Here is a 15,061-nt window from a genome sequence, read left to right as displayed (position 1 = left end):
CTATGCCTTCAGGGCATAGTACAACTCCTTTTCCACAAATTATTTTCAATCACAGACTTCACTTCTTTCTTTGTGTTCCAATAATTATTTTTTTTCCTTGTACTTCACCCATATTCTGTTTGTAAAGTAACTGAATGCACAGTGGATAACTCTGAACTCCTAAATACTTTACATATATTATTGGAGGTTATTTCAGCCTGAAATGACATCTTGTTCATTTTGTTTCCCAATAATGGGCAGTTCATATTGAATGGAATGAACTACTTGAAAACTGGATATATTCTGTGGTGATCCAGAGGACAGAATTAGTATTAGTGGGCAAAATTAAGAATAAGATTGATTTTGTCTTAATCAAAGGAAAGACATTATAACGTTTTGACATCTCAAAAATAGGAAAGACGATTATTTGAAATAATGAGTTCCAGGTAACTGAAAATACCCAAGTCAGTTTCTTTTCCCAACCACCATTTAAGCCCCGAGCACTGTACCAAGTGTGTAGCATACAGCACTATGTTTAGTCTTTATACTAGTCCCACAAAGAAGGAATTTGAATCATCCCCTTTTATTTTAAATGGTTAAGCAACTTGCCTTAGTATACAGCTTATAGGTGACGGTGCTGGTACTGGAACTCAAGTCTGTGTGATGCCCAAGTCTTGATATTTGCCTTGGGTGCCTCCCTGTGTAGGTGGGATTCCCACACAGGGTAGGATGTAGGAGCAGATAAATCTCTGAGGTTCTAGGAAAAATGCAATTCTAGAAAAATATAAGTTATCCAGGTAGAATCCTATGCTTTTGTTACAGTTTAGCAGGTTTGATTTTCAAAAGACAGCCAAGAGATGGAACTTGGAGGAAGAGGAAGCAATCCACAGTGAGGTGCCCAAGACAACCTTCCACTTCATTCATCCCCGTTTATTCTGGCATCCAAGTTGTCCTTGACTCGGAATGAGAACAGGTCCAAGGTCTCTGATAACCATATTATGGTGGGCTACACAGTGAGTGGGGCTTGGGGAGCTTAGAAGCCCTCTCCAAACACTGTGGACACTCTAGCTCTTTGAGCGCAGGACACAACTCATAGCCTACATCATTAATATTGTCACAGTTCTCAGCCTGTGCCTGCAGTAGGCACTTAATTAATTTTATCTCCTTTCACTCACCCTCTTTGAGTCTGCACATATCTTAAGATACTTCCTTGAGTAGCAGTAACATAAAGAAATCAGTATTATTTGATAATGTATCATCTATAAAAATAAGAAAAAATACTGTGTATTTATATGTTAAGCCATTGATCTGATTCTTCACAAAAGGAGAATGTCATATTTTGAAAATGTTTTATTTTTGACGTTTTGTTCAGAAAAATATGCATTTACATGCAAAGAATGGGACTAGAATGTTGAATAAAGAAATTTCATTTATGCATTTTTTTCATCATATTTCAAGATGTTTACTTTTTCAGCAAATAATCTGACTTGACATTTAGAAGCTTGGAGAAGGGAGAGAGGCATTACCACCCCGTCCTTTTGTGTTTCTGCTGGTTATTTTGATAGTCCACTCAGTATAACCGAAGAAAGCTTTATGCAAGTGAACATCAACTTCACTTTTCATGGAACTTATGACCTTAAAAAACCAATCTCTTAACTTCCTTCAGGGAGCCATGTGACTGACTGCCTTGTCAGCAAGCTACTTTTCCTGAATCTAAGTTATTTCCTTTCCTACACAGAAAAATTGCTGTTATCACTTCCAACCCTTTCAGTCACAGCCATTTTCATGTATAGTTTACCCTTGGAAAAAAAAAAAAGAATGTCTTTTCCTTTTTGCTTATTTGCTAAAAAGTTGTTTATCCTAAAGAAAAATATAAGGGTATAAGCATATTTCATGGTCTGTGGAAAAATCGGCTTTTGCCGAGATTTCTGAGCCAAGAGACAGCTAAAATACCTCTAAAACACCTACTTTAAGACGTTCATTTCAAATATCTAAACATAAGAAAAACATGATCTGTTTAAAGCCAGCATCACCCAAGTACTTCCCAACTTCTTTATCTTACAACATATCTTATATCTTATAAGATATAATAAGATATCTTGTATCTTATTTCTTTATCTTTTTCCTCCGGATTTCACTCTGCACACTTTCCCTCACATTTAACACTGGAACTACTTCTGACTTGTTTGCTATTCCCCCAGCCTGAGGCTTTTGAGACATGGGACATCCTGATTTCTTCACTAAATGATTTTTTTCTCACCCTTTTCCCATAGCTCCTCTTGCACCTCGCCCAGCCCTGTAAATGTTCTGTCCTTGGCATCCTGCTTTCTTTCCACATGCTCTAACTGGACATTCTCATGTTCGCTCACCCAGCTTTAAGCTTCATCTACTCACGGATTAGTCCCACCTTTAACCTAGACGTCTCTCCTGAATTCCTGCCCAGAAACCTCCTGGGCAGCTCCTCCTCGATGTCCCCTGGCTCACCGCTCACGGAACATGTTCCAAACTGCACCCATTATCTGCTGCTTCCCAGCCAGCACTTCCTGTGCTCCTTATCTCAGCCGGAGGGCTTTCGTGCACCCAGACACCCAAGCTTAAAAATCACTGAGTCATGCTCAGTTCCATCCTACTCTGAAAGATTTCCCCCTATTGCTTCCTTCTCTTCCTTCCCAACGTTGTGCGCTCCGTTCAGGCGCTCACCAGCTCTTCCCCAGGTCATCACAGCGGTTTCCTAACTCCCTCGTGTCTTATCTAGCTAGCACTGATGTCAGAGACTTATTATGAAAATGTCATTCCATGTATCATTCTTTTGCTTTGAAACCTTTGATATTCCTCATTTCACACACAGAACACTTCTGAACTCCTTAGCAGACGTTATAAAGCTATTTGTAGCTTAGTCTCAATGTGCTGTTAGACTCAGCTTTTATTGCGCTCTCTGCACCCCACCCCAAAGGCACATATGCTAAATTCACCATAATCTTTACATCTTTTTGGCTTTGCACATGCCATTGTTATCTCTGCTTGAAATGCTTTCCTCTGTTTTCTTTTCCCTGACTAATGATTGATGCCATTCATTTTTCAAGAGCCATCTCAGACACCATCTCTTCTTTGACATGTACGCCAGTCTCTCCAGAAACACATTCTCTGTCTGCTCTTTCTGCCCTTAGCTTATCTTTACACTAGTTTCAGGGTCCTGAACTATAAATATTACACAATAGTAAAGGGTTCTTAAAGAGCAGGTGAAGTGTCTTCTCCACCCCACAAAAGTCTACCATCATGTCTGACTCGTGGTAAACTTCTCGTTCTAATTTATTTCCTAAAAAAAATGGAATTCATAGGCAATAATGAAAAATCTTAAGAATTGCCCAACTAATTCCAAATACCTGTCCTAAATATTTATGTTTACTCTACATTTTCTTTCTTCCAAAGAACTATGTTTACTTCCAATCCATGACAAACGATTAGTGGGACTCCTGGGATTGGCAACTAGGACCCAAGGTGAGGACAGAAAGAATTCAATAACTGCACTGACAGATGCTGGAGTCAGAGCCAACATTCCTAAGAGGTGATGGATGTGGCCAGCTACTGCCAGCCTCCATCCACTACATTATGAAACTGGCAGCTAGACAGAGAGGAGGTAAATCCAAGGGTCATTAGAATGCAGCGGGTGTGAGATGAGAGGGAATTCCCTCCCCTTCCCCTGGGGAATGGAAATGAGGGTACCCAGTCTTTCTCCCTCAACCTCCTTGGGGTTCCAATAGAATTGTTCACAAGGGTTGCTGTATCGTTTGGCTTCCTGGCTGGGCATTTGTTGAAGAAAAGGGCTTGTGAGTGTACCTGCACATCAGAAAAGCAGGGGAGATGAGTCTTGGTAAGAGAGAGGCTAGAGGGGGGCAGTGTTAAACTGGGGACACTCAGTTTAATGGCCAAGTTGGGAGACTTCTGTGGGTTAAGTGGATGCCACTTAGAATGGGGTTGAGGTTGCTCCACCCCCATTCCAAGAGTCTCCCACTGCACCCCGCACTCCAGCTGCAGAGGCCTGTGGAGTATATGGCCAATGGCAAGAGCTGAGGGGCTTGAAAAGGTTGGTTGAATTTTCAACTTCCTCATCACTGGGGCTCCCAGGACTCATCCCGCTAGTCCCCAGAGAGAAGCCAGAATTTGGAGGCGTGCCACACAGAGGGTATCAACAGCCCAGGCTTGTCAAGAGAGAAGCAGCCCTTGCCGAGACAGCCATCACGGCAGGGGCCCGTTAGCATGGTATTCGCCCCGTTGCTTGTCTCACCTCCCAGCCCAGCATCCTGGAACAGAAATCCTGCAAGGGGGTAAGAGGTGGCGGTGCCTCTGAGCTAGCCCTCCAGTCAGGCAGCGGGTCAGTTCACACTATGCCTGGGTAAAGTGGAGGAGGGGGAAGATGAGGATAAACTCATGTTTAATGACTGACTGGACTGAGGCTTAATAACTGAAGGCACCTGGAAAATTATGGAGCTGCCTCAGATACTTGAAGAGATCTACTGCCTAGAAGAGAATTAATACTTGATAGAGTACAATTAGAAGAAAGATTTAGAAACACAAAGGCTTCATATTTCTTGTTGTGTTAACACTGCTTTATAATTTAGGTACACATGGAAACCTATTCAAATTCATAGACACTCTGCAAAGAAAGAACAAAATTCAACCCCAAACCACCATCACAACAAACCTCCCATCACTGATTTACCCCTGAATCCAGTAGGTAACACCGTTCACTATATCCCCAGTGGACCCTCTGGAGATCAGAACATGGTCAGGGGTCCCCATGGAGGACATGCAGAAATGCACGGTCTTGTTCTGACCCAAAGGGGCTCACAGGATAAAATGAAGTGAAGACAGATGGCAGCTCCTGTTCAGATCACAGCTTAGAATGAGTGCCTAACTGGTCACAGGATGCTCTGGAACTTTCTGGAACCAATGACAACCCTGCCGATGAGGACATCAGGAGGTATATTATGTAAGCCAGCCCTATTTGGAAACAGCTGATATGTTTGTTCTTCTCTCAAGAGCAGAAATGCGAAGTATTTCATGGTATTACAGGATATTAACAGGAATTTCTTCTGAAATGCTTCTGCGGGAAGGCTAGCCCATTCTTGAGCTACTTCTGCCGAATTCTCTCTCTGTTCTCTCAACTCCGGCACCTTCACTGGGTACGTTTATGTTGCACAGCACATTGCTTGTTTGCTGACTCTATTTTCTGGCCAATTTCTTGCCTTCTCAGATCATTTTCCCATAATCTCTCTGAAAATCTGAGGCACTATGCTGTAATGGAATTCCTTGGACCATTTTATATTAGTCTTTAAGGTATTGTGTCACCCATACACCTGTCTGAAGAGGTCTTTGATTTTCAACTTCCTCTGAAAGATGCCTCTTCTCCTGAATCCTTTATGTTCCAGCCAATTCCCCGCTACCTCCCTCTTCTCTGGGACTCAGTTTCCCTTCACTTCAGCATTCCGTTTAGCCAGCTCTCCCCGGAAGCCTATATTACTACCCCCGGGGGCATCCTTGACAACAATGGATAAGTAACAATCACAGAAATATGTATGAGAAACACCAGTAATTGTCAAATTTTAACTTCAGAAGGTTTTATACATAAGGGTTCTGTTGATGCTAGAAGGAACCAAGTAATCAGAGGTAGGCAGCCATGAGAATTAGCTAAAATGTGTTAACATTTTCATAGTAACATATACTGACAGTATGGTATATACATATAGTAATAAATAACCCAGTCATTTAATCCTTAGCTGTGTGAAGCCGCATTGTATGTTTTAACGTAGGATTTCAAAACAGCCCAATAAGAAATGGAGTAAGGACTATTTCTAATGATAATCAGGGAATCTAGCCTCCCTCCCTCTCAATTTTCAAATGGGCCCAAGTAATCTGGAAACCAGAATTACTGGACAGAAGTAACCTGGGCAGTACTGATACACCTTATAGGGTAAGGGTAGGTAAATTTTGGTAAGGTTGTTACAATGGCTCTTTTTTATGCCCTGGAAGTTCAGTTTTAAATGTCCACTTCCATCGGGGACTTTGGGATTGCAGTATATAGTATGATATGCTTTATTACATGGTGATGGAAGTAATCATGGAAACTGCTTATGCTTTGCAGATGCTGGCAACTTCTTCCCTTTTGATGTAAAACATAACATGAAGTCTGCGCATAAAATCAGAGGTATAAAAACTGCTAGCATCTGTGAATATTTTATTCTTTAGATACTCCCTGGTCCAGAAAATAAAATGTATAGAATGTTAACTGAATTTCAGCAACCACACCTGTACAAAAAGAAAGCACCCAGTTTCTTTATCATAACAGCTCCCCCTGCTGCTTCAAAGCAAAGGCTTGATGACTGTTTGCCGTTTTCCTTAATAATCTTTGAGGGACTCTGGAAACATGGCTGGAAAACATTATCCTCAACTGAACCGCAGCCAGGAAAGTCTCAGGAGGGAATTCTTTCCTGACATAAAATTAAACCTGGCTTCAGCGTATCTTTGGGGGGTGAGGGGAGGAGGAAAACTTACTGTTGATGTTTCTTGACTTGGCTTTCTTTCTGTCCTTAAAGCAACATTATTTTAAAAATCTGTAACAAAACCTGTCATCTGCCAAGTCAGCCAAGCCTCCCTGCCTCTCTCAGCTCAGATTTCTCCATCTTTCCCTGTTCTGTCGCCTCATTGCTCTCAAACTTGGCAAAATTTATTCATTAACAGATGCCTTTTGACTTACCTGTCAGTGGCTGTCTCTCTGTGCCGCAGAAGGGAACCTGGGGCCGAAGGTAAGCCCGGGCACGGTGGCACGGATGTGGCAGTGAGGCCACCAAGCCACGGAGTAACCAGGCCTCTGGGTGACTTGTCTTTCGGCCTTGCTTGATCGATAGCTGTTGCACGACTTCAGCAGTGGCTCAGGACCAACTGGCCACAGGCGATGATGTATCTTCAGGTCCAACTGGACGCGCTGCTTATCAGAGCAGAAAATCTGGAATCCATGGTCAGAGGAGGCCTTTGTCTCTCTGTGCCTGTAGTAGATGGTGCGATGAAGATTAGCATGTGACCTGATGTCACTGCTAGGAAGGCCAGGTTATTTATTCACCTAAGGGGCAGATGTTGTTAGAATCGTTGAGTTAAAAAACCAGGGCTCTGATGCTCTGGTGGGTGGAAGAGATCTTGCCTCTCAAGATGAAGCCAGACTGACTTACCAAACCAGTGTTGCTCTGGGATCACCCTGTCCTCTGGCACGACCTTCCTTTCTATTCTCATCACAAACAGTGACTTAGAAAGTTTGTCTATGGGTGTGAGAGGATTAGAGCCAATGAACTGACACCCGCCAGAGGTTTTGCAGCACGCAGCATGATCGTTACACATGCTGGAATGTTCAGCATTGGTCTCTGGCTCTAAATCTACTACTCTCATTAAAGTGCACTTATAGGACAATAGGACGCTCTATTGGGTGCCATGTGGTCAAACTGCACCCGGTGCAGACCAGGAAACAGTATGTGACACAGTCTACACACTCCACACACTCTGTTAGGAAGGGGCCGAGATGGGATATGAACACACCAGAACTTGCCTTTGTGCTCTGGTTTAAGACCTGCTCCTAACTGGTTTCCTTGCTTAAGAATATGTCCTTCAACTGGCTTACATAGGAGACTGCTTTTTGGAGGTGAAGCTATTCTCTGTCTAAGGCATCATTCATTTAAAATCTCAACATTTCAGGAGAGGATGGTAACATTTTATAGCGAACAGTATTTTGGGGAGAACAGCTAGCCAGTTACCTAGCCAGGCCCTGAGGATACAGATGACAGGGAAGTGGTTCTTTGAAGAAGGTGGGCTGAAGGAGAAGGGTCAGGCCAGAGGCAGTGGGTGTTGCCTCGGAAGGCCTGGGAGGGCCTGTGAGTGATCACAGGTGGGGAAAAGGGCATCTTGGGGGCAAAACTTGGGTATCTTGGGGACAAAATGAGAGCACTGGAGCTGGGGCTTGGCCAGTAGGGATGGAAATTGTGGCATTTTGTGAGAGGACAGGTACAAGGAGAAGAGTGAGCTCTGAAGATTAATTCAACTTCTCTTTCAGAGTTTTCTGAGGCCTAATCTGAGAACTGGCCCTCCCTTCCTCAGTATCCAGATACTTACAAAGTGACCCCACTGGTCCTCATTTTAATAAGTGATTTTCCTCTCCATCTGCTTTTGCAGATCTCAGGATAAAGACTAGAGAGCTGGATCCTGGAAGACAGGGCACAGTTAACTCGTGGCTTTAGCCTGCTTTTCATCATCTCCTGCCTGGACCAATGCAGTATCATCCTTCTCCATGCTCTCCCATTCCAGATCCAGCTCATACTCAAAGGCAACCCTGATGATGCCACTGACCTACTAAAGAATATAAAATGTTTATATTTGGCCAACTGAATAATTCCTTACCTATGGCAGACTGATTTATTGTTACTAACTATTTAGCCCTCTTTTTTGACAGAGGATTATACATCCTCGTCTGTGGCAATGACTTCTGGTGCCTCCTGTGCTGGAGGGGTATTCTTTGCTCTGCTGACGTCAGACTTGGTCGTATGATTTATTCTGGCCAATAGAATATGAGCAGACACGATAGATGTCTTCCTTGTCTTTGGCAGAAGCTTCAAAAGCTATTGTATGTTTCTGCTAGGCCTGTGCCTTGGGAAACCAGGTTTCCCAAGTTGAAGCAGATCCTTTGGTCTGAATCAAAGAATAAGAGGAGAAGACATGTGATACCAGAGCCATTGCAGCCACCAACACGTAACACAAATGAGAAACAAATGTTGGCTGCTGTAGGCCACTGGAGTTTGGGATTTGCTTGGTACAGTAGCAAAGCTGATTAATATCAACGCACTCCACAGTTTCTCCTCAATCTATTTCTCTAGACTTACATTGCATTACAACAGCACATGCAGCCTACAACTCCAGCCAATCTGGAAGCACCTCCAGTCCCCAGCCTCTGTGTTTCTGCTTTTATTATTCTTCTAGCTCACACTGTCTGTCCCCAATCTTCAACAAACCTCACTTTACTGATTCTTCTAGCTAGCTCTAAATCTATCCCATGTATGAAATCTTTGACTGTCTTGGTTTGAAATGATTTTTCCTTCCTCTGAATTCCCACAAACATTCATGTTTATGCTACCTAGCTCTCTATTTGCTAATAACAAAAAGTGCTATTTATTGAGTATGTACTATGTACCAGATATGGCTGTACAGGATCTAGGTGTTCTAGGTGTCCTAGATGTTGGTTTGTACCAACTATGTCTGTTTGAATACCTTAAGATTGGGTAAAATTAAAACAGCTTATTGTGGGTGAAAAACCTGTAAAGAATGAAAGGGGAGGAAGTAGCAGAGAGTGGCAGGAATCTTCACACCACAGTCTGACGCCTGTGGAGGAAGAGAGGACGATGGAAGACTGGGGAGGAGGAGTCTCAAGCTGCAGAGCAATTTCAAGAAATGTTCTGCCAAGTCAATGGAAATCTTTGAACCAAAGTCATCTTTGAGGGAGTCTCATCTCTTATTCAATGGCCTGCATTGGTACCACTACCATGTGTGCGTGGTCACTGGCACATAAGCCTTGTAGGACTACATGGTAGTGGATCCAAAACAACAATTACTGGGGTTGTTCATCAATTTATGCTCCCAAAGCATAAAATACGAGCAGCTCTTTATAATGGCCATCACACCAACATGAGCTTATTGAATCTTCACAAAAATCCTTTGAGGTCAGGACTGGCACCATTTTTGCTTTAAAGCAAGGAAACTGAGACCTAGAGAGATTAAGTGACGTTGTTACCATCACCCAGCCAGTAATGGGAGGGAGCCTGGGCTTGTCCTCTAAACTGTCATGGACTTCAACTCTCGGAGCTTATTAAGTGCATGGATGAGTAAATGCACCTTGGTGTTGCCTGTGAGAAGGTGGGAACCTGAGCTGATAGTGATCAACGCCACTCTTGTTTTTGTTGGATGCAGAAATGCACAAGGCTCCCTCCAGTCTTCATGACACACAAGCTTTTTCCTTATCTGTGGGTCAAGGAACAGAACTGGATTTTTTTTCCAGAAGACTGCTTATGAAATATCTTATGAACAAAACAACTCATTAGAAGTGCTTCTTAAAACTCCAAGGAAACAGGGCTCTCATATATGTTTTTCCTGTAACTCTTTTTTTTTTTTTTTTTAAAGAGAAGGGAGGTTGAGATTTGAGGGGGTTGGTCAGAAGAACAAGGTTTCAGAAATCTGAGCGGGGGTGGAGAAGAGGTCCGAGAGAAGACACAGAGCTTTATGGAGTAAGAGACTGGAAACGTGAGGCGGGGAAAGAGCCGGGAGGCCTGGGCTTCTGGTAACCACAGGCACCCCCGGGGGCAGGATGGCAGGGGCAGACCATTGAAGGTGTAAACAGCTGGTGGTCAGCGGAGTTTGAACTCGTGAAGGGCATGGAGCCTGGAAGGCAGCTGAAGCCTGCCCGCCACCTACTTCAGCAGTGTTACCTGGAGCCGCCAGCACGGCAGAGTCGGATAAAGCCTGTTCCCAGATTTGGGGGTGTTGCAACTCTAAGCGCCCCAGTAAAGAGCCTTGGGAAATGACAGCTGCGGCACAGAGTGGGAATAACGAAGACACTCACCAGTCCCTCGCTAAAAACCCGCCGAGGTCAACACCATACTCAAACTAAGGAGAGCCATTAACTTGCTGCAAGTCACGCTAGTGAGGCTAGAAAAGGGAAGAAAAGGGAAGAAAAGGAAACCCAGACAGTCCCGCCCGGAATGGTCCAGGGGGCGGAGGCTGTGGGAAAGCTCGCGGGAAAGCAGAGAAAAGCTGCACCCCTCACTTGCTCAGCGCCGAAGAGAAGGACCTTCCCAGGAAGAAGCAGAGTGATGAAGAGAAGCAGAGAAAGTGTGCTGTTTGCAACCAATGTGATGAGAGGGGGTGCACCCATTCCTGGAGGTGCTGCAGTACTAAGTCCATGCATGGAGTGGATGGAGCAAGTTCCTGCTCCAAAAATCCACAAAGTATATTGCCCTCTGATAGAGAACCTATCAGATGGTAAACCCATGAGACTAGATACTACTCTTGATTTCAGCCAAGAGGCCGAGAAGCAGTTTTTCTCATGTATTTCTTGAACCATTTTCCAGTCCTGATTTCTGCTGTGTCGAATAGATGATGTCTTGTTACACTGTGCCTTTTGTTTTGGTCCTTGAATATGGATATGGATCTCTTTTTCCCCTGAGATTAATTTTTTTCTTTCTTTTGTGACTGTGTTTCCCATTATTGAGAAGTTGTCCATGGTCTTACTGAGAGAAGTGAATAAGGACAGATCCAGAGAGTTGCTATTTTGAAAGGAGACGAACTACTCTTCCCCGATCCCGAAAACCAAATAAAGAAAAGAAAACAGAAGGACTTTTAGAGTTAGGGTAAGTAGACCATTGCCTTCTCTCTCCCTGTAAATCAAGCATCATTCCCTTAACTTTCTCTTTGGGTCCATTTAAAAAAAATGAAGCAAAACAAAAAAAACCCAACAAATAAGAATAGATCTTTCTATACATATATATTTATACATATATAAATATATAAAATCAAGTAGCTCACAGCCACGTGATATGTATATATATATAGAGAGAGATGAATACATGGTATGATATACAGATATGTCTGTATGTATGGTCTGAATACTCAAGATAGCCTTTCTACTGCAGTAGGTGGGGTCACGTAGAATGCTTGCATGTGCTGAAATCAAAAGACTTTCCAGGCTGAATACTATCTGCAAGGAAAAACTAAAAGACAGCAAACAAGCAACCATACAATCAACCTCCCAAATCCTCCATGAATCCTTCCTCTGATCACTGTTCCCCTGACTGCCATGTGTGGCATTTTACTTTTCAGCTCAAGGTCAAGACCTGCCCTGGCCATCGCATTGGGGTGGGATCAGCTATCCTAGAAGCACTTTTAACTGGTGCAATAAACAAGCCTGATTAATGGGCTTATAACTGAAAGGCATTTTTCCCCACCATGGTCACTTTAGGATGAATTCACTGTGGAAGATTTTTTTCCACCTTTGGAAGAAAACTGTCAAGCACTATGACATTTCTGGTCATTCTAATTTTATCAGTCTCTTAGGTCTTATTTCAGAAATTAACATCTTCAGTCATAATATATGAATTAGCACTACAGTTTACATTCACAGATAAGGCTTGTCCTTCATTCACTAGTGCCAGCAACGGACAGGCCTGCCTCTGGAGAAAAGGGTGTGATGGCTTCTTCCGTCCTTGGCGCTCTTTCCTGTCACTCAGTGGCTGTTGTTTCTGACTCTGGGGCTGAAGATAGGAGAGAAAAGACAGATAAAGGGGAAAGAAAAAATCTGCTTGGTTGTCATGCCTGCGAGCTGCCTTTTTGCTCTCAGAGCCTCACAGATAGTCCCCCAGACTCCCACCCTTCTTGACCCCTCAGACGGTACCAGACAACAGTTCTCCTCACCTTTGAACTTTTGTTCTGATCACCCTTCAGCCTCTGATTTTCTGGCGCTTCATTTTACCCAGATCCTTGCAGTCCCAAACCCCTTGTCCTCTGGCAAAAGTTCTTTCAGGCACGTCTTTAGGATGGTACATAAAAGGGCCCCAGGTGGGCCTCCCTTCCCAGGAGTCTCCACTTGGCTTTTGGCGTCACAAATCTTGACCTGCAGTCAGAGGGGAGCAAAACTATTTCCTAGCTGCAGTTCCCCCTGCTCCCAGAGCACCGGAAGGCCATTGGCATTTGTCAGAGGACCTTCTCAAACTCAGGCAACAGAAGCAGGTACTCTGAGGGCTCTCCTTTGAAACCCCTCCTGCTAGACTCCAAGTGAGGAGGGGTGTAAAACTCACAGAACAGCTTTCTCTATCTGCAACTTTCTCTTAAATCTTCCTCCTTTTTTTATTTTAAAAAAATTTGGAGGGGTTATTAGGTTTATTTATTATATTTTTAAATGAAGTTACCGGGGATTGAACCCAGGACCTGGTGCATGCTAAGCATACACTTTCCCACTGAGTTATACCCTCCTACCCCTCCCCACCAATCGTCCTTTTTGTTTCTAATTTGGGGAATCTATACCCTTGAAGTGGGTGACGGTCCCAAATCACGTACCTGGTTTTGAGCAAACTCCTTTGAAATCTGCATCTTGATCTTAGGGCTCTCTCCTCACTTGCTATCTGAAGTTGTTTACATGGCATTTCAGTTGACTCTTCAGTCCTATGTTATCACCTCTTTTCAACATTCTCTGCCCTTTTTAGGATCCTCTGTAGAAATCTCCATGTTCTTACGCAGTGTACGCTACCAAGTCCCTAAAATGTGTCACCTCCCTGGGGCTTGGCCTTCCTTAGTCTTCCTCATTCCTTTTGGACATCTAACCCGTCCCAGTCCTCCCCATCCCCATCGTTTAGACATGGGGTTGCCATCCTCAGAGCCCTGCTCTCTGCTAAGGGAGCTGGGTGACTGCAGTGAAGGTTCTCTCATCTTCTTTCCCCACACGGCACTGGGCAGGTTCATACACTGTCAACTGAAAGTCACCACTTGACTCAGAATCTTCCTAAATTTGTTGATGGTTTATTGTTCTTGTTTTTACTTTTTAGCAAAACCCTTTTTACAAACTAAATATTTCAATCTATTTGCTTGTAGATATTTCAACAAATAAAATACGAATAAATGGGAATCAAGCGAGAGTGTGGTCCCGGAGACCACCCGCCTGGATTCCTCCACAGCCCCACAGGCACTGATAAAGAAGCCTGGGCTTCAGGAAACACACTCGGAAAATCACCACTTTAGAACAAGTCGTGACTTTTAAAACAGTAGCAAAGCATGGTAGATTGATTTTAGGAAAGGATGTGTGCCCCGCAGTCTTCCAGAAGTCACACCACATGGGTTATTGCCACCTGTCTACGAAAATTAGTAAACGCTAGTGGTCTCAGCCCGAATTCCCTGCTTACTTCAGACACAGTCAGCTTCTAAACATCACCTCTTGGTGAGACCTCAGTGTAGTTTATTTATTTCTTTAAATCTGGTTTATTTCTTTAAAACCCAAGCTTCTGAAATGGAATCCCTCCCTATGGAGAGACTCATAAAGGCCAGGGCCTGTTTTCTTTAAAGACAGAAAAACAAAATTCAAAACAAAGAGCTCCAAAAACTTTGTTTTGTGGATTATGTTTATGGCATTTCAATGCCTTTCCTTAAATCCCTAAATAATATGAACTGCTGAGACTCTAACAGACTAATTATGCTGCTGGCCTTTTGAAACTTGACTGCCAGGGTCTATGTTATTGCTTTGAGTTTTAAAAGGAGACCCAAAATATCCTTTTACCCAGTCCATGTTGATTTTTTTTCTATAAATGTACCAGCACATCTGACCAACATAGACGAGTGGACCCTACCCTTCAACCGCCCCCCACCCACCTAGGTGTTTAGACTTTCTCATACATATTCAGATTTCCGGGTCAGGCACCTGGAGCAAACCAAGTGGTGGCTACTTAGGGAGGAATTGGCAGGATGACTCTACTTTTTGGGTCAGCAGAAGGATTCATCAAGAATAGAGGGGAAAAGTTTCAGGAGTAACACTAGAAAAAAGAAAATAGTTTCTTTTCTCTCCCACAATCGTTTCTCCATTGGTGACCCTGTAAGAGCTTGTGATTGTGAACTAGGACTCGAAGGCACATAGTTCTGTACTGAGTCAAACATGCTACATGACCCTAACAGGTCACACACGAGGCATGGGCAGGGTCTGAAAGGCCTGGACCCACAAAGCTTTGGATTGATCATTTTGCATTGCCTGAACTTTATCACTGGAAGGAACCAAGCCCAGAGCTGAGTGGGGAGCCGAGGAGGAGACTTGGGGGAAATCTGGTGTGCCTTTCTTATAGCCTGGGGACCCTTGATTGTGGAGCAGTCTAAAGAGAGCTGAGATTCTAAGAATTCTGCTGAGGAATGACCAATGATCTAGGTGAACTGCGGAAGCAGCTTTCAAGAGGCACCTGCTCTGATTAACCGCCTTCAGACACCTCAAATGGCAAGAACCTCTCTGCACTAGTTGGAAAACATT

The 15,061-nt window shown here is 43.6% G+C and overlaps 1 pseudogene; it reads right to left on the bottom strand.

Annotated features, from left to right (window-relative positions):
* Positions 1 to 10,924: 10,924 nt before the first annotated feature.
* LOC116280100 (U2 spliceosomal RNA) lies at positions 10,925 to 11,103 on the bottom strand (annotated as a pseudogene).
* Between the last annotated feature and the right edge of the window lie 3,958 nt (positions 11,104 to 15,061).

This window comes from Vicugna pacos, chromosome 3 (genome assembly GCF_048564905.1).
Source record: "Vicugna pacos chromosome 3, VicPac4, whole genome shotgun sequence".
NCBI classification, from domain to species: Eukaryota; Metazoa; Chordata; class Mammalia; order Artiodactyla; family Camelidae; genus Vicugna; species Vicugna pacos.
This window is presented reverse-complemented; position numbering and strand designations above follow the sequence as displayed.